At 44.7% G+C, this 26023-nt stretch overlaps 14 non-coding genes and 2 pseudogenes across 14 annotated transcripts; all 16 read left to right on the top strand.

Annotated features, from left to right (window-relative positions):
* The first annotated feature begins 708 nt into the window (after positions 1-708).
* On the top strand, positions 709-899 carry LOC141194047 (U2 spliceosomal RNA). Its single transcript, XR_012266843.1, has one exon. It is a non-coding gene; the product is annotated as a U2 spliceosomal RNA (small nuclear RNA).
* A 1115-nt stretch (positions 900-2014) lies between these two features.
* LOC141194046 (U2 spliceosomal RNA) lies at positions 2015-2205 on the top strand. The gene has a single exon (XR_012266842.1). It is a non-coding gene; the product is annotated as a U2 spliceosomal RNA (small nuclear RNA).
* A 1115-nt stretch (positions 2206-3320) lies between these two features.
* LOC141194045 (U2 spliceosomal RNA) lies at positions 3321-3511 on the top strand. Its single transcript, XR_012266841.1, has one exon. It is a non-coding gene; the product is annotated as a U2 spliceosomal RNA (small nuclear RNA).
* A 1109-nt stretch (positions 3512-4620) lies between these two features.
* LOC141194044 (U2 spliceosomal RNA) lies at positions 4621-4811 on the top strand. Its single transcript, XR_012266840.1, has one exon. It is a non-coding gene; the product is annotated as a U2 spliceosomal RNA (small nuclear RNA).
* Positions 4812-5926: 1115 nt separating this feature from the next.
* On the top strand, positions 5927-6117 carry LOC141194043 (U2 spliceosomal RNA). The gene has a single exon (XR_012266839.1). It is a non-coding gene; the product is annotated as a U2 spliceosomal RNA (small nuclear RNA).
* A 1115-nt stretch (positions 6118-7232) lies between these two features.
* Positions 7233-7324, top strand: LOC141193788 (U2 spliceosomal RNA; annotated as a pseudogene).
* A 789-nt stretch (positions 7325-8113) lies between these two features.
* Positions 8114-8293, top strand: LOC141193631 (U2 spliceosomal RNA; annotated as a pseudogene).
* Positions 8294-14486: 6193 nt separating this feature from the next.
* On the top strand, positions 14487-14682 carry LOC141193687 (U2 spliceosomal RNA). The gene has a single exon (XR_012266574.1). It is a non-coding gene; the product is annotated as a U2 spliceosomal RNA (small nuclear RNA).
* A 1115-nt stretch (positions 14683-15797) lies between these two features.
* Positions 15798-15988, top strand: LOC141194042 (U2 spliceosomal RNA). Its single transcript, XR_012266838.1, has one exon. It is a non-coding gene; the product is annotated as a U2 spliceosomal RNA (small nuclear RNA).
* Positions 15989-17100: 1112 nt separating this feature from the next.
* On the top strand, positions 17101-17291 carry LOC141194041 (U2 spliceosomal RNA). The gene has a single exon (XR_012266837.1). It is a non-coding gene; the product is annotated as a U2 spliceosomal RNA (small nuclear RNA).
* Positions 17292-18406: 1115 nt separating this feature from the next.
* Positions 18407-18597, top strand: LOC141194040 (U2 spliceosomal RNA). Its single transcript, XR_012266836.1, has one exon. It is a non-coding gene; the product is annotated as a U2 spliceosomal RNA (small nuclear RNA).
* A 1115-nt stretch (positions 18598-19712) lies between these two features.
* LOC141194038 (U2 spliceosomal RNA) lies at positions 19713-19903 on the top strand. The gene has a single exon (XR_012266834.1). It is a non-coding gene; the product is annotated as a U2 spliceosomal RNA (small nuclear RNA).
* Positions 19904-21015: 1112 nt separating this feature from the next.
* LOC141194037 (U2 spliceosomal RNA) lies at positions 21016-21206 on the top strand. The gene has a single exon (XR_012266833.1). It is a non-coding gene; the product is annotated as a U2 spliceosomal RNA (small nuclear RNA).
* Positions 21207-22321: 1115 nt separating this feature from the next.
* LOC141194036 (U2 spliceosomal RNA) lies at positions 22322-22512 on the top strand. Its single transcript, XR_012266832.1, has one exon. It is a non-coding gene; the product is annotated as a U2 spliceosomal RNA (small nuclear RNA).
* A 1112-nt stretch (positions 22513-23624) lies between these two features.
* LOC141194035 (U2 spliceosomal RNA) lies at positions 23625-23815 on the top strand. The gene has a single exon (XR_012266831.1). It is a non-coding gene; the product is annotated as a U2 spliceosomal RNA (small nuclear RNA).
* A 1115-nt stretch (positions 23816-24930) lies between these two features.
* LOC141194034 (U2 spliceosomal RNA) lies at positions 24931-25121 on the top strand. The gene has a single exon (XR_012266830.1). It is a non-coding gene; the product is annotated as a U2 spliceosomal RNA (small nuclear RNA).
* Positions 25122-26023: the final 902 nt, after the last annotated feature.

The raw sequence follows: 26023 nt of genomic DNA, 5'->3' as shown, positions 1-26023 counted from the left end.
CCTGAGCTAACAGGTATGTGCGCTGGTTACTCTGCTGCGCTTAAAATTTCTTTTTTGGTTTGCTACAATGCCTTTTCTGAAACGTTGTCTCCTTCTGCTGGAACACTGACTTCTTTCATTTAATGCCTGCAGACTATAAAAGAGAACCCAACCCAAAAAGTTTGGTTGATTAGTCTGTGGCATTCTGTTAAACTGTTGCTTATGGCGGTCTCTGTGAGCTTCTCAGCGACATTCAGCCAGCCAGGTATCCTGCCTGCAGTAGATGGAATGTGGCAATGGAACGCTGGCTGCGCGTGTCATAATAGGCTCTGAGCCTTTATATACCTGTGCACAGCAGCAGCCACCTTCAGTCTGCTGCTGGACAGCCAGCAGCAGCAGCAGCAGGAGAGGTATGTAATCAGGAGCCCTCCTGCTAAGGGTAGACAGCTGCTCGTTCCACCCCACCCCCCGCCTTAATTGGTTCTCCTCCCTTCCAACGGTGTTGAGGTGGGTGGGAACAGCAGGGGGTGAAGGTGCTGTGTTTAAAGAGGTGGAGTTATGCAGATCTAAAACGCGTGGATTGCAGCAGCAGCAAGCCGAAAAGTGCAGGCATGTAAGGGATCTAGAGGTTGACAACATGTCTTCTTAACGGGAGTCCAGGAGCTCATCTCCACAAATGGACTTTTCAGGATCCTTGGGTGGCTCCGTAGTTTGAAACCAATTCTGGTTATCGCTTCTCGGCCTTTTGGCTAAGATCAAGTGTAGTATCTGTTCTTATCAGTTTAATATCTGATACGTCCCCTATCTGGGGACCATATATTAAATGGATTTTTAGAACAGGGAGATGGAAAAAGAGCTTGCTCTGTCCACTCCACGCATTGACCTGGTATTGCAGTATCTCCAGGACCGGTGCACCCCTTCTTTAATGCAGTTTCTAAAATCAGAAAGAATTGAATTCAATGTTTTTTGTTCATTTTGCTTGTTTGTCGGATTTTGGGATGGACTCTTTGGCTTTGCTTTTCTTCTCCTCATTGGATTTTTCATGTTCAAAGTTGCAGAAGCCAGATTACAAGCTCATTTTGGTTCAACTTCAGCAACTGTGCATTGCATTGCCATGTAATGTGATGCAATGCTATCTTTCTAGCTCTCCCTTTTTACTTCCTTTTGGATAAACAGACATATTAGGCAAGCATTTTGGAGCTTTCACCTAAATAACTACAGGTGGTGAGATAAGCTGCACAATATAATTGACCTTTCAGTATATTGTTGCACACACACCATCTATTTAGCAAATGCCCTTGTTATCAACAGCAGCCTTTTAAACTCACCTGAGCTAACAGGTATGTGCGCTGGTTACTCTGCTGCGCTTAAAATTTCTTTTTTGGTTTGCTACAATGCCTTTTCTGAAACGTTGTCTCCTTCTGCTGGAACACTGACTTCTTTCATTTAATGCCTGCAGACTATAAAAGAGAACCCAACCCAAAAAGTTTGGTTGATTAGTCTGTGGCATTCTGTTAAACTGTTGCTTATGGCGGTCTCTGTGAGCTTCTCAGCGACATTCAGCCAGCCAGGTATCCTGCCTGCAGTAGATGGAATGTGGCAATGGAACGCTGGCTGTGCGTGTCATAATAGGCTCTGAGCCTTTATATACCTGTGCACAGCAGCAGCCACCTTCAGTCTGCTGCTGGACAGCCAGCAGCAGCAGCAGCAGGAGAGGTATGTAATCAGGAGCCCTCCTGCTAAGGGTAGACAGCTGCTCGTTCCACCCCACCCCCCGCCTTAATTGGTTCTCCTCCCTTCCAACGGTGTTGAGGCGGGTGGGAACAGCAGGGGGTGAAGGTGCTGTGTTTAAAGAGGTGGAGTTATGCAGATCTAAAACGCGTGGATTGCAGCAGCAGCAAGCCGAAAAGTGCAGGCATGTAAGGGATCTAGAGGTTGACAACATGTCTTCTTAACGGGAGTCCAGGAGCTCATCTCCACAAATGGACTTTTCAGGATCCTTGGGTGGCTCCGTAGTTTGAAACCAATTCTGGTTATCGCTTCTCGGCCTTTTGGCTAAGATCAAGTGTAGTATCTGTTCTTATCAGTTTAATATCTGATACGTCCCCTATCTGGGGACCATATATTAAATGGATTTTTAGAACAGGGAGATGGAAAAAGAGCTTGCTCTGTCCACTCCACGCATTGACCTGGTATTGCAGTATCTCCAGGACCGGTGCACCCCTTCTTTAATGCAGTTTCTAAAATCAGAAAGAATTGAATTCAATGTTTTTTGTTCATTTTGCTTGTTTGTCGGATTTTGGGATGGACTCTTTGGCTTTGCTTTTCTTCTCCTCATTGGATTTTTCATGTTCAAAGTTGCAGAAGCCAGATTACAAGCTCATTTTGGTTCAACTTCAGCAACTGTGCATTGCATTGCCATGTAATGTGATGCAATGCTATCTTTCTAGCTCTCCCTTTTTACTTCCTTTTGGATAAACAGACATATTAGGCAAGCATTTTGGAGCTTTCACCTAAATAACTACAGGTGGTGAGATAAGCTGCACAATATAATTGACCTTTCAGTATATTGTTGCACACACACCATCTATTTAGCAAATGCCCTTGTTATCAACAGCAGCCTTTTAAACTCACCTGAGCTAACAGGTATGTGCGCTGGTTACTCTGCTGCGCTTAAAATTTCTTTTTTGGTTTGCTACAATGCCTTTTCTGAAACGTTGTCTCCTTCTGCTGGAACACTGACTTCTTTCATTTAATGCCTGCAGACTATAAAAGAGAACCCAACCCAAAAAGTTTGGTTGATTAGTCTGTGGCATTCTGTTAAACTGTTGCTTATGGCGGTCTCTGTGAGCTTCTCAGCGACATTCAGCCAGCCAGGTATCCTGCCTGCAGTAGATGGAATGTGGCAATGGAACGCTGGCTGCGCGTGTCATAATAGGCTCTGAGCCTTTATATACCTGTGCACAGCAGCAGCCACCTTCAGTCTGCTGCTGGACAGCCAGCAGCAGCAGCAGCAGGAGAGGTATGTAATCAGGAGCCCTCCTGCTAAGGGTAGACAGCTGCTCGTTCCACCCCACCCCCCGCCTTAATTGGTTCTCCTCCCTTCCAACGGTGTTGAGGCGGGTGGGAACAGCAGGGGGTGAAGGTGCTGTGTTTAAAGAGGTGGAGTTATGCAGATCTAAAACGCGTGGATTGCAGCTGCAGCAAGCCGAAAAGTGCAGGCATGTAAGGGATCTAGAGGTTGACAACATGTCTTCTTAACGGGAGTCCAGGAGCTCATCTCCACAAATGGACTTTTCAGGATCCTTGGGTGGCTCCGTAGTTTGAAACCAATTCTGGTTATCGCTTCTCGGCCTTTTGGCTAAGATCAAGTGTAGTATCTGTTCTTATCAGTTTAATATCTGATACGTCCCCTATCTGGGGACCATATATTAAATGGATTTTTAGAACAGGGAGATGGAAAAAGAGCTTGCTCTGTCCACTCCACGCATTGACCTGGTATTGCAGTATCTCCAGGACCGGTGCACCCCTTCTTTAATGCAGTTTCTAAAATCAGAAAGAATTGAATTCAATGTTTTTTGTTCATTTTGCTTGTTTGTCGGATTTTGGGATGGACTCTTTGGCTTTGCTTTTCTTCTCCTCATTGGATTTTTCATGTTCAAAGTTGCAGAAGCCAGATTACAAGCTCATTTTGGTTCAACTTCAGCAACTGTGCATTGCATTGCCATGTAATGTGATGCAATGCTATCTTTCTAGCTCTCCCTTTTTACTTCCTTTTGGATAAACAGACATATTAGGCAAGCATTTTGGAGCTTTCACCTAAATAACTACAGGTGGTGAGATAAGCTGCACAATATAATTGACCTTTCAGTATATTGTTGCACACACACCATCTATTTAGCAAATGCCCTTGTTATCAACAGCAGCCTTTTAAACTCACCTGAGCTAACAGGTATGTGCGCTGGTTACTCTGCTGCGCTTAAAATTTCTTTTTTGGTTTGCTACAATGCCTTTTCTGAAACGTTGTCTCCTTCTGCTGGAACACTGACTTCTTTCATTTAATGCCTGCAGACTATAAAAGAGAACCCAACCCAAAAAGTTTGGTTGATTAGTCTGTGGCATTCTGTTAAACTGTTGCTTATGGCGGTCTCTGTGAGCTTCTCAGCGACATTCAGCCAGCCAGGTATCCTGCCTGCAGTAGATGGAATGTGGCAATGGAACGCTGGCTGCGCGTGTCATAATAGGCTCTGAGCCTTTATATACCTGTGCACAGCAGCAGCCACCTTCAGTCTGCTGCTGGACAGCCAGCAGCAGCAGGAGAGGTATGTAATCAGGAGCCCTCCTGCTAAGGGTAGACAGCTGCTCGTTCCACCCCACCCCCCGCCTTAATTGGTTCTCCTCCCTTCCAACGGTGTTGAGGCGGGTGGGAACAGCAGGGGGTGAAGGTGCTGTGTTTAAAGAGGTGGAGTTATGCAGATCTAAAACGCGTGGATTGCAGCAGCAGCAAGCCGAAAAGTGCAGGCATGTAAGGGATCTAGAGGTTGACAACATGTCTTCTTAACGGGAGTCCAGGAGCTCATCTCCACAAATGGACTTTTCAGGATCCTTGGGTGGCTCCGTAGTTTGAAACCAATTCTGGTTATCGCTTCTCGGCCTTTTGGCTAAGATCAAGTGTAGTATCTGTTCTTATCAGTTTAATATCTGATACGTCCCCTATCTGGGGACCATATATTAAATGGATTTTTAGAACAGGGAGATGGAAAAAGAGCTTGCTCTGTCCACTCCACGCATTGACCTGGTATTGCAGTATCTCCAGGACCGGTGCACCCCTTCTTTAATGCAGTTTCTAAAATCAGAAAGAATTGAATTCAATGTTTTTTGTTCATTTTGCTTGTTTGTCGGATTTTGGGATGGACTCTTTGGCTTTGCTTTTCTTCTCCTCATTGGATTTTTCATGTTCAAAGTTGCAGAAGCCAGATTACAAGCTCATTTTGGTTCAACTTCAGCAACTGTGCATTGCATTGCCATGTAATGTGATGCAATGCTATCTTTCTAGCTCTCCCTTTTTACTTCCTTTTGGATAAACAGACATATTAGGCAAGCATTTTGGAGCTTTCACCTAAATAACTACAGGTGGTGAGATAAGCTGCACAATATAATTGACCTTTCAGTATATTGTTGCACACACACCATCTATTTAGCAAATGCCCTTGTTATCAACAGCAGCCTTTTAAACTCACCTGAGCTAACAGGTATGTGCGCTGGTTACTCTGCTGCGCTTAAAATTTCTTTTTTGGTTTGCTACAATGCCTTTTCTGAAACGTTGTCTCCTTCTGCTGGAACACTGACTTCTTTCATTTAATGCCTGCAGACTATAAAAGAGAACCCAACCCAAAAAGTTTGGTTGATTAGTCTGTGGCATTCTGTTAAACTGTTGCTTATGGCGGTCTCTGTGAGCTTCTCAGCGACATTCAGCCAGCCAGGTATCCTGCCTGCAGTAGATGGAATGTGGCAATGGAACGCTGGCTGCGCGTGTCATAATAGGCTCTGAGCCTTTATATACCTGTGCACAGCAGCAGCCACCTTCAGTCTGCTGCTGGACAGCCAGCAGCAGCAGCAGCAGGAGAGGTATGTAATCAGGAGCCCTCCTGCTAAGGGTAGACAGCTGCTCGTTCCACCCCACCCCCCGCCTTAATTGGTTCTCCTCCCTTCCAACGGTGTTGAGGCGGGTGGGAACAGCAGGGGGTGAAGGTGCTGTGTTTAAAGAGGTGGAGTTATGCAGATCTAAAATGCGTGGATTGCAGCAGCAGCAAGCCGAAAAGTGCAGGCATGTAAGGGATCTAGAGGTTGACAACATGTCTTCTTAACGGGAGTCCAGGAGCTCATCTCCACAAATGGACTTTTCAGGATCCTTGGGTGGCTCCGTAGTTTGAAACCAATTCTGGTTATCGCTTCTCGGCCTTTTGGCTAAGATCAAGTGTAGTATCTGTTCTTATCAGTTTAATATCTGATACGTCCCCTATCTGGGGACCATATATTAAATGGATTTTTAGAACAGGGAGATGGAAAAAGAGCTTGCTCTGTCCACTCCACGCATTGACCTGGTATTGCAGTATCTCCAGGACCGGTGCACCCCTTCTTTAATGCAGTTTCTAAAATCAGAAAGAATTGAATTCAATGTTTTTTGTTCATTTTGCTTGTTTGTCGGATTTTGGGATGGACTCTTTGGCTTTGCTTTTCTTCTCCTCATTGGATTTTTCATGTTCAAAGTTGCAGAAGCCAGATTACAAGCTCATTTTGGTTCAACTTCAGCAACTGTGCATTGCATTGCCATGTAATGTGATGCAATGCTATCTTTCTAGCTCTCCCTTTTTACTTCCTTTTGGATAAACAGACATATTAGGCAAGCATTTTGGAGCTTTCACCTAAATAACTACAGGTGGTGAGATAAGCTGCACAATATAATTGACCTTTCAGTATATTGTTGCACACACACCATCTATTTAGCAAATGCCCTTGTTATCAACAGCAGCCTTTTAAACTCACCTGAGCTAACAGGTATGTGCGCTGGTTACTCTGCTGCGCTTAAAATTTCTTTTTTGGTTTGCTACAATGCCTTTTCTGAAACGTTGTCTCCTTCTGCTGGAACACTGACTTCTTTCATTTAATGCCTGCAGACTATAAAAGAGAACCCAACCCAAAAAGTTTGGTTGATTAGTCTGTGGCATTCTGTTAAACTGTTGCTTATGGCGGTCTCTGTGAGCTTCTCAGCGACATTCAGCCAGCCAGGTATCCTGCCTGCAGTAGATGGAATGTGGCAATGGAACGCTGGCTGCGCGTGTCATAATAGGCTCTGAGCCTTTATATACCTGTGCACAGCAGCAGCCACCTTCAGTCTGCTGCTGGACAGCCAGCAGCAGCAGCAGCAGGAGAGGTATGTAATCAGGAGCCCTCCTGCTAAGGGTAGACAGCTGCTCGTTCCACCCCACCCCCCGCCTTAATTGGTTCTCCTCCCTTCCAACGGTGTTGAGGCGGGTGGGAACAGCAGGGGGTGAAGGTGCTGTGTTTAAAGAGGTGGAGTTATGCAGATCTAAAACGCGTGGATTGCAGCAGCAGCAAGCCGAAAAGTGCAGGCATGTAAGGGATCTAGAGGTTGACAACATGTCTTCTTAACGGGAGTCCAGGAGCTCATCTCCACAAATGGACTTTTCAGGATCCTTGGGTGGCTCCGTAGTTTGAAACCAATTCTGGTTATCGCTTCTCGGCCTTTTGGCTAAGATCAAGTGTAGTATCTTTCGAAAAGGCGGTTTTGGATGTTGGCCGCCCTAGTAGATTGATACATTATGCACACTGGGGTTTAGACGCTTGTTAGTACGCCAGGTGGCTAATATAGTCATCTGGTGGAAAGCATGGCCCCGCAGGATCGACGCCATTGGGCCGGGGAAGATCGAAAGCCCGAAGTGTGAAGTGCCCCAGGAGTGGTGACCCTGGGGTGCCTTAACTCACTGGGATTGGGAACCCCACTTGAGTTTATGGCACATTTGCACAAGCACTTCAAATTTTCTTTCTTCGCACACACCCTTATTCCGGGCCTTCTGGCCTTAGGATGGGGAATTTTTCAATTCCCGGTCGAAGGTCCGGGCAGTATTATACTGTGAAACCTTCACTATTTATTTAATTTCTTTGTCACTGTGTGTCCACTTATTCACGTGTGTCACGTCCTACTAGGATTTTGTCGGGATGCGGTTCCCTTACGGGTTCCTCTCTTGGCAGGTCTAGGGGGGGAGTGTGTGGCCATCAGGTTCCGCTCCCCCCTGAACCCCCCTGGCTCTCCTCTTTCGGGAGGAGAGCGTTGTTGGCTCCCCTCTTCCGGGAGGGGAGCACAGTCTTTGGCTCCCAGTGCCTTGCTCGGGTGAGAACTCGGGCAGGTGCTGGGGGTAAGATTGGGTCGCCTCTGGCTTCGGCTGGAGGTGGCTTTTTGTCCCTGTTCCTCGCTGTGGCCTTTTGGCTCGGAGGGACGGGGAATGGTTTGGGGGACCCTTCTCCTTTTGGAGAGGGTTTCAAGAAGACCAGCATCCTAGTGCACTTTTTTTGTGGCACTTGTCACTTTTTTAAGCGCACTCGGGTTTTGTACACGAATTCGGGCTTTCGATAAAAAAAATCTGTTCTTATCAGTTTAATATCTGATACGTCCCCTATCTGGGGACCATATATTAAATGGATTTTTAGAACAGGGAGATGGAAAAAGAGCTTGCTCTGTCCACTCCACGCATTGACCTGGTATTGCAGTATCTCCAGGACCGGTGCACCCCTTCTTTAATGCAGTTTCTAAAATCAGAAAGAATTGAATTCAATGTTTTTTGTTCATTTTGCTTGTTTGTCGGATTTTGGGATGGACTTTTTGGCTTTGCTTTTCTTCTCCTCATTGGATTTTTCATGTTCAAAGTTGCAGAAGCCAGATTACAAGCTCATTTTGGTTCAACTTCAGCAACTGTGCATTGCATTGCCATGTAATGTGATGCAATGCTATCTTTCTAGCTCTCCCTTTTTACTTCCTTTTGGATAAACAGACATATTAGGCAAGCATTTTGGAGCTTTCACCTAAATAACTACAGGTGGTGAGATAAGCTGCACAATATAATTGACCTTTCAGTATATTGTTGCACACACACCATCTATTTAGCAAATGCCCTTGTTATCAACAGCAGCCTTTTAAACTCACCTGAGCTAACAGGTATGTGCGCTGGTTACTCTGCTGCGCTTAAAATTTCTTTTTTGGTTTGCTACAATGCCTTTTCTGAAACGTTGTCTCCTTCTGCTGGAACACTGACTTCTTTCATTTAATGCCTGCAGACTATAAAAGAGAACCCAACCCAAAAAGTTTGGTTGATTAGTCTGTGGCATTCTGTTAAACTGTTGCTTATGGCGGTCTCTGTGAGCTTCTCAGCGACATTCAGCCAGCCAGGTATCCTGCCTGCAGTAGATGGAATGTGGCAATGGAACGCTGGCTGCGCGTGTCATAATAGGCTCTGAGCCTTTATATACCTGTGCACAGCAGCAGCCACCTTCAGTCTGCTGCTGGACAGCCAGCAGCAGCAGCAGCAGGAGAGGTATGTAATCAGGAGCCCTCCTGCTAAGGGTAGACAGCTGCTCGTTCCACCCCACCCCCCGCCTTAATTGGTTCTCCTCCCTTCCAACGGTGTTGAGGCGGGTGGGAACAGCAGGGGGTGAAGGTGCTGTGTTTAAAGAGGTGGAGTTATGCAGATCTAAAACGCGTGGATTGCAGCAGCAGCAAGCCGAAAAGTGCAGGCATGTAAGGGATCTAGAGGTTGACAACATGTCTTCTTAACGGGAGTCCAGGAGCTCATCTCCACAAATGGACTTTTCAGGATCCTTGGGTGGCTCCGTAGTTTGAAACCAATTCTGGTTATCGCTTCTCGGCCTTTTGGCTCAGATCTGTAATGGGTCTAGTCATTTGGCTGTCTGTGCGTTAACTCTTGGCCCTGTGGCATCGCCATTTTATGGCTTAAGCCACTTGCTGCTATAAGGAGTTGGCCAGTAGACACGACTAGCGATAATGGGACGCATTCGATACGCTGGGCCCGGTGAGGCTCGAGTGAAGTTTGGAATCCAGATTGATGTGGAAGAAGGCAAAGAAGGAATCTTTACCCTCAGCTTCGTGGTGAAGGAGATTTTGTTTGGACTCCTTGAAGTGAAGAAGGAAGAAATCTTGTGCCTCCAGCAATTCAAAAGCAAGTATAATCTTGTATTTACTTCTATGGCTGTTTGCAACAATTTCTATGATTGTTTGAAAAAGAATCTGGACAATCAATATTTGGATGGGCTGACTTTTGTCATCTTGTATTGCTCCAAAGAGGTACCTCTGACTGTTTTCATGTACAACCCACATGTGGACTTGGCTTTGATTTATGCCTTTCTAAATAGGCACTGCTATATTACCAAGGTGGCAGTAAAAGTCATGAATGAGGAGGAACTATGGACCGGTAAATATCGTTTCATGGTCAAGTTCCGGGAAAGTCCTGATGAACCAGGGGGTATACATTATCCTCCATCAAATTTTTCCATTGGGAGTGAGCGGGGTTACCTGTTCTTCCCCAATGCGCCCAGGTTTTGTCGTCATTGTAGGAGGTATGGCCATACTCAGGAAGCATGCGACATCAGACAGATTATTTGCAGGAAGTGCAATGAGGTGGGTCATTCTTCCAATAATTGCAAAAATGAAATAGTCTGTAACCTCTGCGGAGAGAAGGGGCATGCCTTCAGAGACTGTATATTCCATCCTGGTTCATATGCGGGGGCAGCGGGAAGGGGAAGGAGAAGAAATGAATCTCCTGCACCCACAGCTACAACTCCGACTGCTCCAACTCCGACTGCTCCGATATCTACTCTGGCTTTCCTGGATGAGGAGGAGGCTCGGGTTGCTTTTCCAGAACTGGTTCGTGTGAATGTAAGAGGAAATATGGAGCTGGCACCTGAGCCACCGGTGCAGAGGGCCGCGTCTGTGGCTTCAGATGTCAGTGAGTCTGAGACGATAACTGATGATCGTATAGGCATGGAAGTGGCCCCGGTGGAGGATCTGGAGGCTGAAATTCCAGACATGATGGTTACATTGCAGGGGGAAGAGGAGTCTGATCTGACCAGAACACCGCATGTGGCCTGGAGCGATGTCGTTTCTGACCTTGAGGAGGAGGGAGGTCAGGGGGACTTTGACCCCCAGCGGCGGGATTATAGTTCAGATGAAGATGGAGGCGCTTCAGTGAAGAAAAAGAAGAAAACTGAGCCATCCTTTTCCCCTTTAAGTGACTGCAGTGTGAGTCCAGCCCGGGTGTACCCTACTGCATCCGATCCCCAAGATGTGTCTTTTTTGGGGGAAGGCACAAACTACGATATCTGCACGTCCAGCGTCCTACCCCCAGAAGGGTTAGGATGATGTACAGGTGGGCATGTTGTCGTGACCTGCCACATCAAATTAATAGATGGGTGCCCAAGTTGCTCTCAGCATCTTGTCGCTAAATGTTCGGCTGATTAAATCTGAGTCGAGAAGAGTGGCAATTTTGGACTACTTGAGCAACTTGGATGCGGACGTATACTGTGTCCAGGAGTGTGGGATCTCCGATCCCTTAAGTGAAAATGCATGGCCTTTAGGTCAAAGTGTGTGGTCTGGTTCTGTATGTAATAAAAATTGTGGGGTAGGTGTTTTGGTGAAGGGTTATAGTGTTAAGATAGAAAGTTACATGGTGGTGGAGGCGGGGAGGTGTGTAATATGTGAGTTAAATTGTAGGGGGTGGAGGGTTAGGGTGGTAAATATGTATGCACCAATAGATAAAGGGGAGAGGCTGGAAATTTTTGAGAAATTATGTTTTTTTTTATCTGGCAAAATGCCAATAATTTTTGTTGGAGATTTCAATTGTGTGACGGAGGGGGATAAGATGGATGTTACAGGTAAAAGACTCAAGAGTCTTGTGGCGGATTTTTCCTTACAGGATGCTGCGGAAGTTTTTTTAGGTAATCCACTTCCTGCGACCTATAAGGCCGACAGGGGAGGCATAGAGTCTAGAATAGACCGTATCTTCTTTTCTTCACAAAATGTTATTTGTAGGAATTTCCAGCAGGAAGATGTTCCCTTCTCTGACCATGTGTGTTTGAGGGCACGTCTAGAAGGTAAGATTTCCTTTGTATATGGTGGTGGCGTGTGGAAACTTAATGTGCGTTTGCTGGAAGATAATAGGATCATGCGTGATTTTAGGCGAATGTATGTTAGGTGGAGGGATAAAAAAAGTGATTTCAGGAATGTGCTTGAGTGGTGGGACTGGATGAAGAGTGAGATTGTTTTTTTCTTTAGAAAAAGGGGCAGGAGGAAAGCAGCAATGAATAGAGCAAAATTTAATGATTTAAGCTCTAGACTGGAGTGGCTGAGGATGTTAAGGATGATTGGAGTGGATGTGGATGTTTTGATGTGTCAAGTGAAAGAAGAGATTAAGAAATATATTGAGGGTAAAGGGAAAGAAATTATTTACCGTTCTAAGATTGAACATTTGGAGAAAAATGAGAAATGCACAAGGTTTTTTTTCAAAAAAGTTTTTGGGAAGAAAGTAGATATGGATGAGGTGGTGAATGGTGATGGGGTGTGTGTGAGTGGGAAGGATGTGATGCAGGAGGTGGTGTTGTTTTATAAGGAGTTGTATGGGGAAAAATGGGTTGATGATAGGATGTTGACTGATGCTTTGGGGTGTTTAGAAGGTTGTTTGGGTGAGGATGAACGTGAAATATTGGATGATGTAATTGTGTTGGATGAAGTTAAAAAAGTGGTGATGTCTGCGAGTAAGAATAAAACACCTGGGAAGGATGGACTGCCCGTGGAGTTATATGTTAAGGAATGGGACACGATGGGAAATGACTTATTGGAGGTGTGCCAGTATATGTTCACGGAGAATATGTTGAGTGAATCTATGAGAGATGGGGTGGTGGTTTTGGTTCATAAGAAAGGTGATAAAAAGGATTTGGGGAATTGGAGGCCAATCACCCTTTTGAATGCAGACTATAAGGTGTTTAGTAAATTGTTGGCTAGCCGGATGCGGGAAGTGATTGGCGGTGTGGTGGATGAAGATCAAGTGTGTGCAGTGCCTGGGAGAAGTATGACTGAAAATTTGGTGTTGTTGCGTGATGTGATTGGGGATTGTATGAGTCGTAAGCAGAAATGTTTGTTGTTTTCGGTTGATTTTGAAAAAGCTTTTGACCGTGTGTCACATAGCTTTATGTTTAAGGTTTTGTCTAAGATGGGTTATTCCAGGAATTTTGTAAACTGTGTTAGGAGTTTGTATTGTAATGTTTCAAGTGAATTTTTGGTGAATGGGTGGTTGAGTGAGAAAGTGAGAATTAAATCAGGAGTGCGTCAGGGGTGCCCTATGTCCCCTTTTTTGTTTATTAGTGTGATTGAAGTGTTGATGTGTATGGTTAGGAAGGATAAGGTTATGAGAGGTGTGATGATTCCTGGGAGTAATGGAAAGGATGTGAGAATTCTAGGTTACATGGATGATGTAGTGATTGTGAGTGGGAATATGGCTGCGATGAGTAGGGCAAGGTTGATATTAAGTTTGTTTTTGTAGTGTCTCAGCTTTTAAGGTCAATTGGACTAAGAGTTCCTTTAAATGTTTTGGTGAGAGGAATGTACGGATGGATGGTGTGAGGTGTGAGGATGGTGCAATAAAGGTGCTTGGGATTAAGTTTAATGATGATTTGAAAGGAAATGAGAGTTGGGAAGATTGTGGGGTGAGAGTGGTGCGCAAGTTGAATTTTTGGCGAATGAGAGAATTAACTCTGACTGGGAAAGTTCTGATTATTAAGGCGGTTATTTTGCCTATTTTGTTGTTTGTTGCGAATGTATATCCTGCTGCTTTTAAGAAAATTAGGAAAACTGAGAAATTCATCTTTAATTTTCTTTGGGGAAGTCGCATGGAGAAATTGAAACGGGAATATGTCTATAAGTTATGTGTAAATGGTGGTTTGGATTTTCCAAATATTGATTTCTTTTTAGGGATTAGTTACGTGAAAATGGTGGTGGTGGTTCTAGGGAAAAGTAATAAGTGTGCTTATATGATGAAGTATTCGGCTGGATGGATGCTTTATGGCTTAAAGTGGGTCAAAAGGGATGCTAGAGTGCCTGTTGCTTTTAAGTGTCCTGTATGGTATGGTTGTGTTGAGAAATTTGTAAGGAAGTATGATTTGTTGTCCGTTAACATGAGTGATTTTAGGCAAAAGAAGAAAGTCATTAGGATGGTGCGTGAGCGTGAGGTGGTATGTAATATCAATGGGTTGAGAGGGGAGGAAGTAACCGAGATGTGGAGAAAATTAAGTATAGATGGTGTGACTAACAGACAGAGAGATATTGCTTGGATGATATTGCATGACATTTTGCCTGTTAGAGATGTGCAAAAGAAGAGGGATTTAGTTAAATCTGAGGTATGCCCGAGGGATGGATGTGGTTTGAGAGAGCATGTTAGACATATGGTATGGGATTGTGATTTTGCATATGATGTATGGAAGGGTATAGGGGGACTTTGCAAGGAATTGGTGGGTGTAAAGTATGTTAATTGGAAACTTGCTATGTTTGGGATGGGTGCATGTAGTAGAATTAAGGATAGGATTTTATGGTTGTTGGTGGTGTGTGTAATTGAAAGTTTGTGGGATGCGAGGAATTTGTTAGTTTTTAAAAGGAAGAAAATGTCAGTTAATGAATGTTTGAGATTGATTCTGTCACGTATGTATGTAATATACCTCTGGGATCAGGAACGTGGAAGTATTATAGATGCTGAAGGGATCTGGAAGTTTAAAAAGTGGAGGTTTTTGGTAAAGTTTAATTAGTAGTGTATAATGTACCTGATGATAAGGTTTGGTTTTATTTTTGATTATATACCAAGTGTGATGAAAGACTAAGTGTCAATGAAAGGCTTTTGTAAGTCGATTTGATTGAGCTTATGCTCCGGCCTATCTGATTTGGTTAAAAAGAAAAAAAAAAAAAAAAAAAAAAAATCTGTTCTTATCAGTTTAATATCTGATACGTCCCCTATCTGGGGACCATATATTAAATGGATTTTTAGAACAGGGAGATGGAAAAAGAGCTTGCTCTGTCCACTCCACGCATTGACCTGGTATTGCAGTATCTCCAGGACCGGTGCACCCCTTCTTTAATGCAGTTTCTAAAATCAGAAAGAATTGAATTCAATGTTTTTTGTTCATTTTGCTTGTTTGTCGGATTTTGGGATGGACTCTTTGGCTTTGCTTTTCTTCTCCTCATTGGATTTTTCATGTTCAAAGTTGCAGAAGCCAGATTACAAGCTCATTTTGGTTCAACTTCAGCAACTGTGCATTGCATTGCCATGTAATGTGATGTAATGCTATCTTTCTAGCTCTCCCTTTTTACTTCCTTTTGGATAAACAGACATATTAGGCAAGCATTTTGGAGCTTTCACCTAAATAACTACAGGTGGTGAGATAAGCTGCACAATATAATTGACCTTTCAGTATATTGTTGCACACACACCATCTATTTAGCAAATGCCCTTGTTATCAACAGCAGCCTTTTAAACTCACCTGAGCTAACAGGTATGTGCGCTGGTTACTCTGCTGCGCTTAAAATTTCTTTTTTGGTTTGCTACAATGCCTTTTCTGAAACGTTGTCTCCTTCTGCTGGAACACTGACTTCTTTCATTTAATGCCTGCAGACTATAAAAGAGAACCCAACCCAAAAAGTTTGGTTGATTAGTCTGTGGCATTCTGTTAAACTGTTGCTTATGGCGGTCTCTGTGAGCTTCTCAGCGACATTCAGCCAGCCAGGTATCCTGCCTGCAGTAGATGGAATGTGGCAATGGAACGCTGGCTGCGCGTGTCATAATAGGCTCTGAGCCTTTATATACCTGTGCACAGCAGCAGCCACCTTCAGTCTGCTGCTGGACAGCCAGCAGCAGCAGCAGCAGGAGAGGTATGTAATCAGGAGCCCTCCTGCTAAGGGTAGACAGCTGCTCGTTCCACCCCACCCCCCGCCTTAATTGGTTCTCCTCCCTTCCAACGGTGTTGAGGCGGGTGGGAACAGCAGGGGGTGAAGGTGCTGTGTTTAAAGAGGTGGAGTTATGCAGATCTAAAACGCGTGGATTGCAGCAGCAGCAAGCCGAAAAGTGCAGGCATGTAAGGGATCTAGAGGTTGACAACATGTCTTCTTAACGGGAGTCCAGGAGCTCATCTCCACAAATGGACTTTTCAGGATCCTTGGGTGGCTCCGTAGTTTGAAACCAATTCTGGTTATCGCTTCTCGGCCTTTTGGCTAAGATCAAGTGTAGTATCTGTTCTTATCAGTTTAATATCTGATACGTCCCCTATCTGGGGACCATATATTAAATGGATTTTTAGAACAGGGAGATGGAAAAAGAGCTTGCTCTGTCCACTCCACGCATTGACCTGGTATTGCAGTATCTCCAGGACCGGTGCACCCCTTCTTTAATGCAGTTTCTAAAATCAGAAAGAATTGAATTCAATGTTTTTTGTTCATTTTGCTTGTTTGTCGGATTTTGGGATGGACTCTTTGGCTTTGCTTTTCTTCTCCTCATTGGATTTTTCATGTTCAAAGTTGCAGAAGCCAGATTACAAGCTCATTTTGGTTCAACTTCAGCAACTGTGCATTGCATTGCCATGTAATGTGATGCAATGCTATCTTTCTAGCTCTCCCTTTTTACTTCCTTTTGGATAAACAGACATATTAGGCAAGCATTTTGGAGCTTTCACCTAAATAACTACAGGTGGTGAGATAAGCTGCACAATATAATTGACCTTTCAGTATATTGTTGCACACACACCATCTATTTAGCAAATGCCCTTGTTATCAACAGCAGCCTTTTAAACTCACCTGAGCTAACAGGTATGTGCGCTGGTTACTCTGCTGCGCTTAAAATTTCTTTTTTGGTTTGCTACAATGCCTTTTCTGAAACGTTGTCTCCTTCTGCTGGAACACTGACTTCTTTCATTTAATGCCTGCAGACTATAAAAGAGAACCCAACCCAAAAAGTTTGGTTGATTAGTCTGTGGCATTCTGTTAAACTGTTGCTTATGGCGGTCTCTGTGAGCTTCTCAGCGACATTCAGCCAGCCAGGGATCCTGCCTGCAGTAGATGGAATGTGGCAATGGAACGCTGGCTGCGCGTGTCATAATAGGCTCTGAGCCTTTATATACCTGTGCACAGCAGCAGCCACCTTCAGTCTGCTGCTGGACAGCCAGCAGCAGCAGCAGGAGAGGTATGTAATCAGGAGCCCTCCTGCTAAGGGTAGACAGCTGCTCGTTCCACCCCACCCCCCGCCTTAATTGGTTCTCCTCCCTTCCAACGGTGTTGAGGCGGGTGGGAACAGCAGGGGGTGAAGGTGCTGTGTTTAAAGAGGTGGAGTTATGCAGATCTAAAACGCGTGGATTGCAGCAGCAGCAAGCCGAAAAGTGCAGGCATGTAAGGGATCTAGAGGTTGACAACATGTCTTCTTAACGGGAGTCCAGGAGCTCATCTCCACAAATGGACTTTTCAGGATCCTTGGGTGGCTCCGTAGTTTGAAACCAATTCTGGTTATCGCTTCTCGGCCTTTTGGCTAAGATCAAGTGTAGTATCTGTTCTTATCAGTTTAATATCTGATACGTCCCCTATCTGGGGACCATATATTAAATGGATTTTTAGAACAGGGAGATGGAAAAAGAGCTTGCTCTGTCCACTCCACGCATTGACCTGGTATTGCAGTATCTCCAGGACCGGTGCACCCCTTCTTTAATGCAGTTTCTAAAATCAGAAAGAATTGAATTCCATGTTTTTTGTTCATTTTGCTTGTTTGTCGGATTTTGGGATGGACTTTTTGGCTTTGCTTTTCTTCTCCTCATTGGATTTTTCATGTTCAAAGTTGCAGAAGCCAGATTACAAGCTCATTTTGGTTCAACTTCAGCAACTGTGCATTGCATTGCCATGTAATGTGATGCAATGCTATCTTTCTAGCTCTCCCTTTTTACTTCCTTTTGGATAAACAGACATATTAGGCAAGCATTTTGGAGCTTTCACCTAAATAACTACAGGTGGTGAGATAAGCTGCACAATATAATTGACCTTTCAGTATATTGTTGCACACACACCATCTATTTAGCAAATGCCCTTGTTATCAACAGCAGCCTTTTAAACTCACCTGAGCTAACAGGTATGTGCGCTGGTTACTCTGCTGCGCTTAAAATTTCTTTTTTGGTTTGCTACAATGCCTTTTCTGAAACGTTGTCTCCTTCTGCTGGAACACTGACTTCTTTCATTTAATGCCTGCAGACTATAAAAGAGAACCCAACCCAAAAAGTTTGGTTGATTAGTCTGTGGCATTCTGTTAAACTGTTGCTTATGGCGGTCTCTGTGAGCTTCTCAGCGACATTCAGCCAGCCAGGTATCCTGCCTGCAGTAGATGGAATGTGGCAATGGAACGCTGGCTGCGCGTGTCATAATAGGCTCTGAGCCTTTATATACCTGTGCACAGCAGCAGCCACCTTCAGTCTGCTGCTGGACAGCCAGCAGCAGCAGCAGCAGGAGAGGTATGTAATCAGGAGCCTTCCTGCTAAGGGTAGACAGCTGCTCGTTCCACCCCACCCCCCGCCTTAATTGGTTCTCCTCCCTTCCAACGGTGTTGAGGCGGGTGGGAACAGCAGGGGGTGAAGGTGCTGTGTTTAAAGAGGTGGAGTTATGCAGATCTAAAACGCGTGGATTGCAGCAGCAGCAAGCCGAAAAGTGCAGGCATGTAAGGGATCTAGAGGTTGACAACATGTCTTCTTAACGGGAGTCCAGGAGCTCATCTCCACAAATGGACTTTTCAGGATCCTTGGGTGGCTCCGTAGTTTGAAACCAATTCTGGTTATCGCTTCTCGGCCTTTTGGCTAAGATCAAGTGTAGTATCTGTTCTTATCAGTTTAATATCTGATACGTCCCCTATCTGGGGACCATATATTAAATGGATTTTTAGAACAGGGAGATGGAAAAAGAGCTTGCTCTGTCCACTCCACGCATTGACCTGGTATTGCAGTATCTCCAGGACCGGTGCACCCCTTCTTTAATGCAGTTTCTAAAATCAGAAAGAATTGAATTCAATGTTTTTTGTTCATTTTGCTTGTTTGTCGGATTTTGGGATGCACTCTTTGGCTTTGCTTTTCTTCTCCTCATTGGATTTTTCATGTTCAAAGTTGCAGAAGCCAGATTACAAGCTCATTTTGGTTCAACTTCAGCAACTGTGCATTGCATTGCCATGTAATGTGATGCAATGCTATCTTTCTAGCTCTCCCTTTTTACTTCCTTTTGGATAAACAGACATATTAGGCAAGCATTTTGGAGCTTTCACCTAAATAACTACAGGTGGTGAGATAAGCTGCACAATATAATTGACCTTTCAGTATATTGTTGCACACACACCATCTATTTAGCAAATGCCCTTGTTATCAACAGCAGCCTTTTAAACTCACCTGAGCTAACAGGTATGTGCGCTGGTTACTCTGCTGCGCTTAAAATTTCTTTTTTGGTTTGCTACAATGCCTTTTCTGAAACGTTGTCTCCTTCTGCTGGAACACTGACTTCTTTCATTTAATGCCTGCAGACTATAAAAGAGAACCCAACCCAAAAAGTTTGGTTGATTAGTCTGTGGCATTCTGTTAAACTGTTGCTTATGGCGGTCTCTGTGAGCTTCTCAGCGACATTCAGCCAGCCAGGTATCCTGCCTGCAGTAGATGGAATGTGGCAATGGAACGCTGGCTGCGCGTGTCATAATAGGCTCTGAGCCTTTATATACCTGTGCACAGCAGCAGCCACCTTCAGTCTGCTGCTGGACAGCCAGCAGCAGCAGCAGCAGGAGAGGTATGTAATCAGGAGCCCTCCTGCTAAGGGTAGACAGCTGCTCGTTCCACCCCACCCCCCGCCTTAATTGGTTCTCCTCCCTTCCAACGGTGTTGAGGCGGGTGGGAACAGCAGGGGGTGAAGGTGCTGTGTTTAAAGAGGTGGAGTTATGCAGATCTAAAACGCGTGGATTGCAGCAGCAGCAAGCCGAAAAGTGCAGGCATGTAAGGGATCTAGAGGTTGACAACATGTCTTCTTAACGGGAGTCCAGGAGCTCATCTCCACAAATGGACTTTTCAGGATCCTTGGGTGGCTCCGTAGTTTGAAACCAATTCTGGTTATCGCTTCTCGGCCTTTTGGCTAAGATCAAGTGTAGTATCTGTTCTTATCAGTTTAATATCTGATACGTCCCCTATCTGGGGACCATATATTAAATGGATTTTTAGAACAGGGAGATGGAAAAAGAGCTTGCTCTGTCCACTCCACGCATTGACCTGGTATTGCAGTATCTCCAGGACCGGTGCACCCCTTCTTTAATGCAGTTTCTAAAATCAGAAAGAATTGAATTCAATGTTTTTTGTTCATTTTGCTTGTTTGTCGGATTTTGGGATGGACTCTTTGGCTTTGCTTTTCTTCTCCTCATTGGATTTTTCATGTTCAAAGTTGCAGAAGCCAGATTACAAGCTCATTTTGGTTCAACTTCAGCAACTGTGCATTGCATTGCCATGTAATGTGATGCAATGCTATCTTTCTAGCTCTCCCTTTTTACTTCCTTTTGGATAAACAGACATATTAGGCAAGCATTTTGGAGCTTTCACCTAAATAACTACAGGTGGTGAGATAAGCTGCACAATATAATTGACCTTTCAGTATATTGTTGCACACACACCATCTATTTAGCAAATGCCCTTGTTATCAACAGCAGCCTTTTAAACTCACCTGAGCTAACAGGTATGTGCGCTGGTTACTCTGCTGCGCTTAAAATTTCTTTTTTGGTTTGCTACAATGCCTTTTCTGAAACGTTGTCTCCTTCTGCTGGAACACTGACTTCTTTCATTTAATGCCTGCAGACTATAAAAGAGAACCCAACCCAAAAAGTTTGGTTGATTAGTCTGTGGCATTCTGTTAAACTGTTGCTTATGGCGGTCTCTGTGAGCTTCTCAGCGACATTCAGCCAGCCAGGTATCCTGCCTGCAGTAGATGGAATGTGGCAATGGAAAGCTGGCTGCGCGTGTCATAATAGGCTCTGAGCCTTTATATACCTGTGCACAGCAGCAGCCACCTTCAGTCTGCTGCTGGACAGCCAGCAGCAGCAGCAGGAGAGGTATGTAATCAGGAGCCCTCCTGCTAAGGGTAGACAGCTGCTCGTTCCACCCCACCCCCCGCCTTAATTGGTTCTCCTCCCTTCCAACGGTGTTGAGGCGGGTGGGAACAGCAGGGGGTGAAGGTGCTGTGTTTAAAGAGGTGGAGTTATGCAGATCTAAAACGCGTGGATTGCAGCAGCAGCAAGCCGAAAAGTGCAGGCATGTAAGGGATCTAGAGGTTGACAACATGTCTTCTTAACGGGAGTCCAGGAGCTCATCTCCACAAATGGACTTTTCAGGATCCTTGGGTGGCTCCGTAGTTTGAAACCAATTCTGGTTATCGCTTCTCGGCCTTTTGGCTAAGATCAAGTGTAGTATCTGTTCTTATCAGTTTAATATCTGATACGTCCCCTATCTGGGGACCATATATTAAATGGATTTTTAGAACAGGGAGATGGAAAAAGAGCTTGCTCTGTCCACTCCACGCATTGACCTGGTATTGCAGTATCTCCAGGACCGGTGCACCCCTTCTTTAATGCAGTTTCTAAAATCAGAAAGAATTGAATTCAATGTTTTTTGTTCATTTTGCTTGTTTGTCGGATTTTGGGATGGACTCTTTGGCTTTGCTTTTCTTCTCCTCATTGGATTTTTCATGTTCAAAGTTGCAGAAGCCAGATTAAAAGCTCATTTTGGTTCAACTTCAGCAACTGTGCATTGCATTGCCATGTAATGTGATGCAATGCTATCTTTCTAGCTCTCCCTTTTTACTTCCTTTTGGATAAACAGACATATTAGGCAAGCATTTTGGAGCTTTCACCTAAATAACTACAGGTGGTGAGATAAGCTGCACAATATAATTGACCTTTCAGTATATTGTTGCACACACACCATCTATTTAGCAAATGCCCTTGTTATCAACAGCAGCCTTTTAAACTCACCTGAGCTAACAGGTATGTGCGCTGGTTACTCTGCTGCGCTTAAAATTTCTTTTTTGGTTTGCTACAATGCCTTTTCTGAAACGTTGTCTCCTTCTGCTGGAACACTGACTTCTTTCATTTAATGCCTGCAGACTATAAAAGAGAACCCAACCCAAAAAGTTTGGTTGATTAGTCTGTGGCATTCTGTTAAACTGTTGCTTATGGCGGTCTCTGTGAGCTTCTCAGCGACATTCAGCCAGCCAGGTATCCTGCCTGCAGTAGATGGAATGTGGCAATGGAACGCTGGCTGCGCGTGTCATAATAGGCTCTGAGCCTTTATATACCTGTGCACAGCAGCAGCCACCTTCAGTCTGCTGCTGGACAGCCAGCAGCAGCAGCAGCAGGAGAGGTATGTAATCAGGAGCCCTCCTGCTAAGGGTAGACAGCTGCTCGTTCCACCCCACCCCCCGCCTTAATTGGTTCTCCTCCCTTCCAACGGTGTTGAGGCGGGTGGGAACAGCAGGGGGTGAAGGTGCTGTGTTTAAAGAGGTGGAGTTATGCAGATCTAAAACGCGTGGATTGCAGCAGCAGCAAGCCGAAAAGTGCAGGCATGTAAGGGATCTAGAGGTTGACAACATGTCTTCTTAACGGGAGTCCAGGAGCTCATCTCCACAAATGGACTTTTCAGGATCCTTGGGTGGCTCCGTAGTTTGAAACCAATTCTGGTTATCGCTTCTCGGCCTTTTGGCTAAGATCAAGTGTAGTATCTGTTCTTATCAGTTTAATATCTGATACGTCCCCTATCTGGGGACCATATATTAAATGGATTTTTAGAACAGGGAGATGGAAAAAGAGCTTGCTCTGTCCACTCCACGCATTGACCTGGTATTGCAGTATCTCCAGGACCGGTGCACCCCTTCTTTAATGCAGTTTCTAAAATCAGAAAGAATTGAATTCAATGTTTTTTGTTCATTTTGCTTGTTTGTCGGATTTTGGGATGGACTCTTTGGCTTTGCTTTTCTTCTCCTCATTGGATTTTTCATGTTCAAAGTTGCAGAAGCCAGATTACAAGCTCATTTTGGTTCAACTTCAGCAACTGTGCATTGCATTGCCATGTAATGTGATGCAATGCTATCTTTCTAGCTCTCCCTTTTTACTTCCTTTTGGATAAACAGACATATTAGGCAAGCATTTTGGAGCTTTCACCTAAATAACTACAGGTGGTGAGATAAGCTGCACAATATAATTGACCTTTCAGTATATTGTTGCACACACACCATCTATTTAGCAAATGCCCTTGTTATCAACAGCAGCCTTTTAAACTCACCTGAGCTAACAGGTATGTGCGCTGGTTACTCTGCTGCGCTTAAAATTTCTTTTTTGGTTTGCTACAATGCCTTTTCTGAAACGTTGTCTCCTTCTGCTGGAACACTGACTTCTTTCATTTAATGCCTGCAGACTATAAAAGAGAACCCAACCCAAAAAGTTTGGTTGATTAGTCTGTGGCATTCTGTTAAACTGTTGCTTATGGCGGTCTCTGTGAGCTTCTCAGCGACATTCAGCCAGCCAGGTATCCTGCCTGCAGTAGATGGAATGTGGCAATGGAAAGCTGGCTGCGCGTGTCATAATAGGCTCTGAGCCTTTATATACCTGTGCACAGCAGCAGCCACCTTCAGTCTGCTGCTGGACAGCCAGCAGCAGCAGCAGGAGAGGTATGTAATCAGGAGCCCTCCTGCTAAGGGTAGACAGCTGCTCGTTCCACCCCACCCCCCGCCTTAATTGGTTCTCCTCCCTTCCAACGGTGTTGAGGCGGGTGGGAACAGCAGGGGGTGAAGGTGCTGTGTTTAAAGAGGTGGAGTTATGCAGATCTAAAACGCGTGGATTGCAGCAGCAGCAAGCCGAAAAGTGCAGGCATGTAAGGGATCTAGAGGTTGACAACATGTCTTCTTAACGGGAGTCCAGGAGCTCATCTCCACAAATGGACTTTTCAGGATCCTTGGGTGGCTCCGTAGTTTGAAACCAATTCTGGTTATCGCTTCTCGGCCTTTTGGCTAAGATCAAGTGTAGTATCTGTTCTTATCAGTTTAATATCTGATACGTCCCCTATCTGGGGACCATATATTAAATGGATTTTTAGAACAGGGAGATGGAAAAAGAGCTTGCTCTGTCCACTCCACGCATTGACCTGGTATTGCAGTATCTCCAGGACCGGTGCACCCCTTCTTTAATGCAGTTTCTAAAATCAGAAAGAATTGAATTCAATGTTTTTTGTTCATTTTGCTTGTTTGTCGGATTTTGGGATGGACTCTTTGGCTTTGCTTTTCTTCTCCTCATTGGATTTTTCATGTTCAAAGTTGCAGAAGCCAGATTACAAGCTCATTTTGGTTCAACTTCAGCAACTGTGCATTGCATTGCCATGTAATGTGATGCAATGCTATCTTTCTAGCTCTCCCTTTTTACTTCCTTTTGGATAAACAGACATATTAGGCAAGCATTTTGGAGCTTTCACCTAAATAACTACAGGTGGTGAGATAAGCTGCACAATATAATTGACCTTTCAGTATATTGTTGCACACACACCATCTATTTAGCAAATGCCCTTGTTATCAACAGCAGCCTTTTAAACTCACCTGAGCTAACAGGTATGTGCGCTGGTTACTCTGCTGCGCTTAAAATTTCTTTTTTGGTTTGCTACAATGCCTTTTCTGAAACGTTGTCTCCTTCTGCTGGAACACTGACTTCTTTCATTTAATGCCTGCAGACTATAAAAGAGAACCCAACCCAAAAAGTTTGGTTGATTAGTCTGTGGCATTCTGTTAAACTGTTGCTTATGGCGGTCTCTGTGAGCTTCTCAGCGACATTCAGCCAGCCAGGTATCCTGCCTGCAGTAGATGGAATGTGGCAATGGAACGCTGGCTGCGCGTGTCATAATAGGCTCTGAGCCTTTATATACCTGTGCACAGCAGCAGCCACCTTCAGTCTGCTGCTGGACAGCCAGCAGCAGCAGCAGCAGGAGAGGTATGTAATCAGGAGCCCTCCTGCTAAGGGTAGACAGCTGCTCGTTCCACCCCACCCCCCGCCTTAATTGGTTCTCCTCCCTTCCAACGGTGTTGAGGCGGGTGGGAACAGCAGGGGGTGAAGGTGCTGTGTTTAAAGAGGTGGAGTTATGCAGATCTAAAACGCGTGGATTGCAGCAGCAGCAAGCCGAAAAGTGCAGGCATGTAAGGGATCTAGAGGTTGACAACATGTCTTCTTAACGGGAGTCCAGGAGCTCATCTCCACAAATGGACTTTTCAGGATCCTTGGGTGGCTCCGTAGTTTGAAACCAATTCTGGTTATCGCTTCTCGGCCTTTTGGCTAAGATCAAGTGTAGTATCTGTTCTTATCAGTTTAATATCTGATACGTCCCCTATCTGGGGACCATATATTAAATGGATTTTTAGAACAGGGAGATGGAAAAAGAGCTTGCTCTGTCCACTCCACGCATTGACCTGGTATTGCAGTATCTCCAGGACCGGTGCACCCCTTCTTTAATGCAGTTTCTAAAATCAGAAAGAATTGAATTCAATGTTTTTTGTTCATTTTGCTTGTTTGTCGGATTTTGGGATGGACTCTTTGGCTTTGCTTTTCTTCTCCTCATTGGATTTTTCATGTTCAAAGTTGCAGAAGCCAGATTACAAGCTCATTTTGGTTCAACTTCAGCAACTGTGCATTGCATTGCCATGTAATGTGATGCAATGCTATCTTTCTAGCTCTCCCTTTTTACTTCCTTTTGGATAAACAGACATATTAGGCAAGCATTTTGGAGCTTTCACCTAAATAACTACAGGTGGTGAGATAAGCTGCACAATATAATTGACCTTTCAGTATATTGTTGCACACACACCATCTATTTAGCAAATGCCCTTGTTATCAACAGCAGCCTTTTAAACTCACCTGAGCTAACAGGTATGTGCGCTGGTTACTCTGCTGCGCTTAAAATTTCTTTTTTGGTTTGCTACAATGCCTTTTCTGAAACGTTGTCTCCTTCTGCTGGAACACTGACTTCTTTCATTTAATGCCTGCAGACTATAAAAGAGAACCCAACCCAAAAAGTTTGGTTGATTAGTCTGTGGCATTCTGTTAAACTGTTGCTTATGGCGGTCTCTGTGAGCTTCTCAGCGACATTCAGCCAGCCAGGTATCCTGCCTGCAGTAGATGGAATGTGGCAATGGAACGCTGGCTGCGCGTGTCATAATAGGCTCTGAGCCTTTATATACCTGTGCACAGCAGCAGCCACCTTCAGTCTGCTGCTGGACAGCCAGCAGCAGCAGCAGCAGGAGAGGTATGTAATCAGGAGCCCTCCTGCTAAGGGTAGACAGCTGCTCGTTCCACCCCACCCCCCGCCTTAATTGGTTCTCCTCCCTTCCAACGGTGTTGAGGCGGGTGGG

The sequence above is a fragment of the Phyllobates terribilis genome, unplaced genomic scaffold (genome assembly GCF_046119375.1).
Source record: "Phyllobates terribilis strain yellow unplaced genomic scaffold, ASM4611937v1 Scaffold_66__1_contigs__length_7565176, whole genome shotgun sequence".
NCBI lineage: Eukaryota > Metazoa > Chordata > Amphibia > Anura > Dendrobatidae > Phyllobates > Phyllobates terribilis.
The sequence above is the reverse complement of the archived record's forward strand: the minus strand, read 5'-3'. Positions and strand labels throughout refer to the sequence as shown.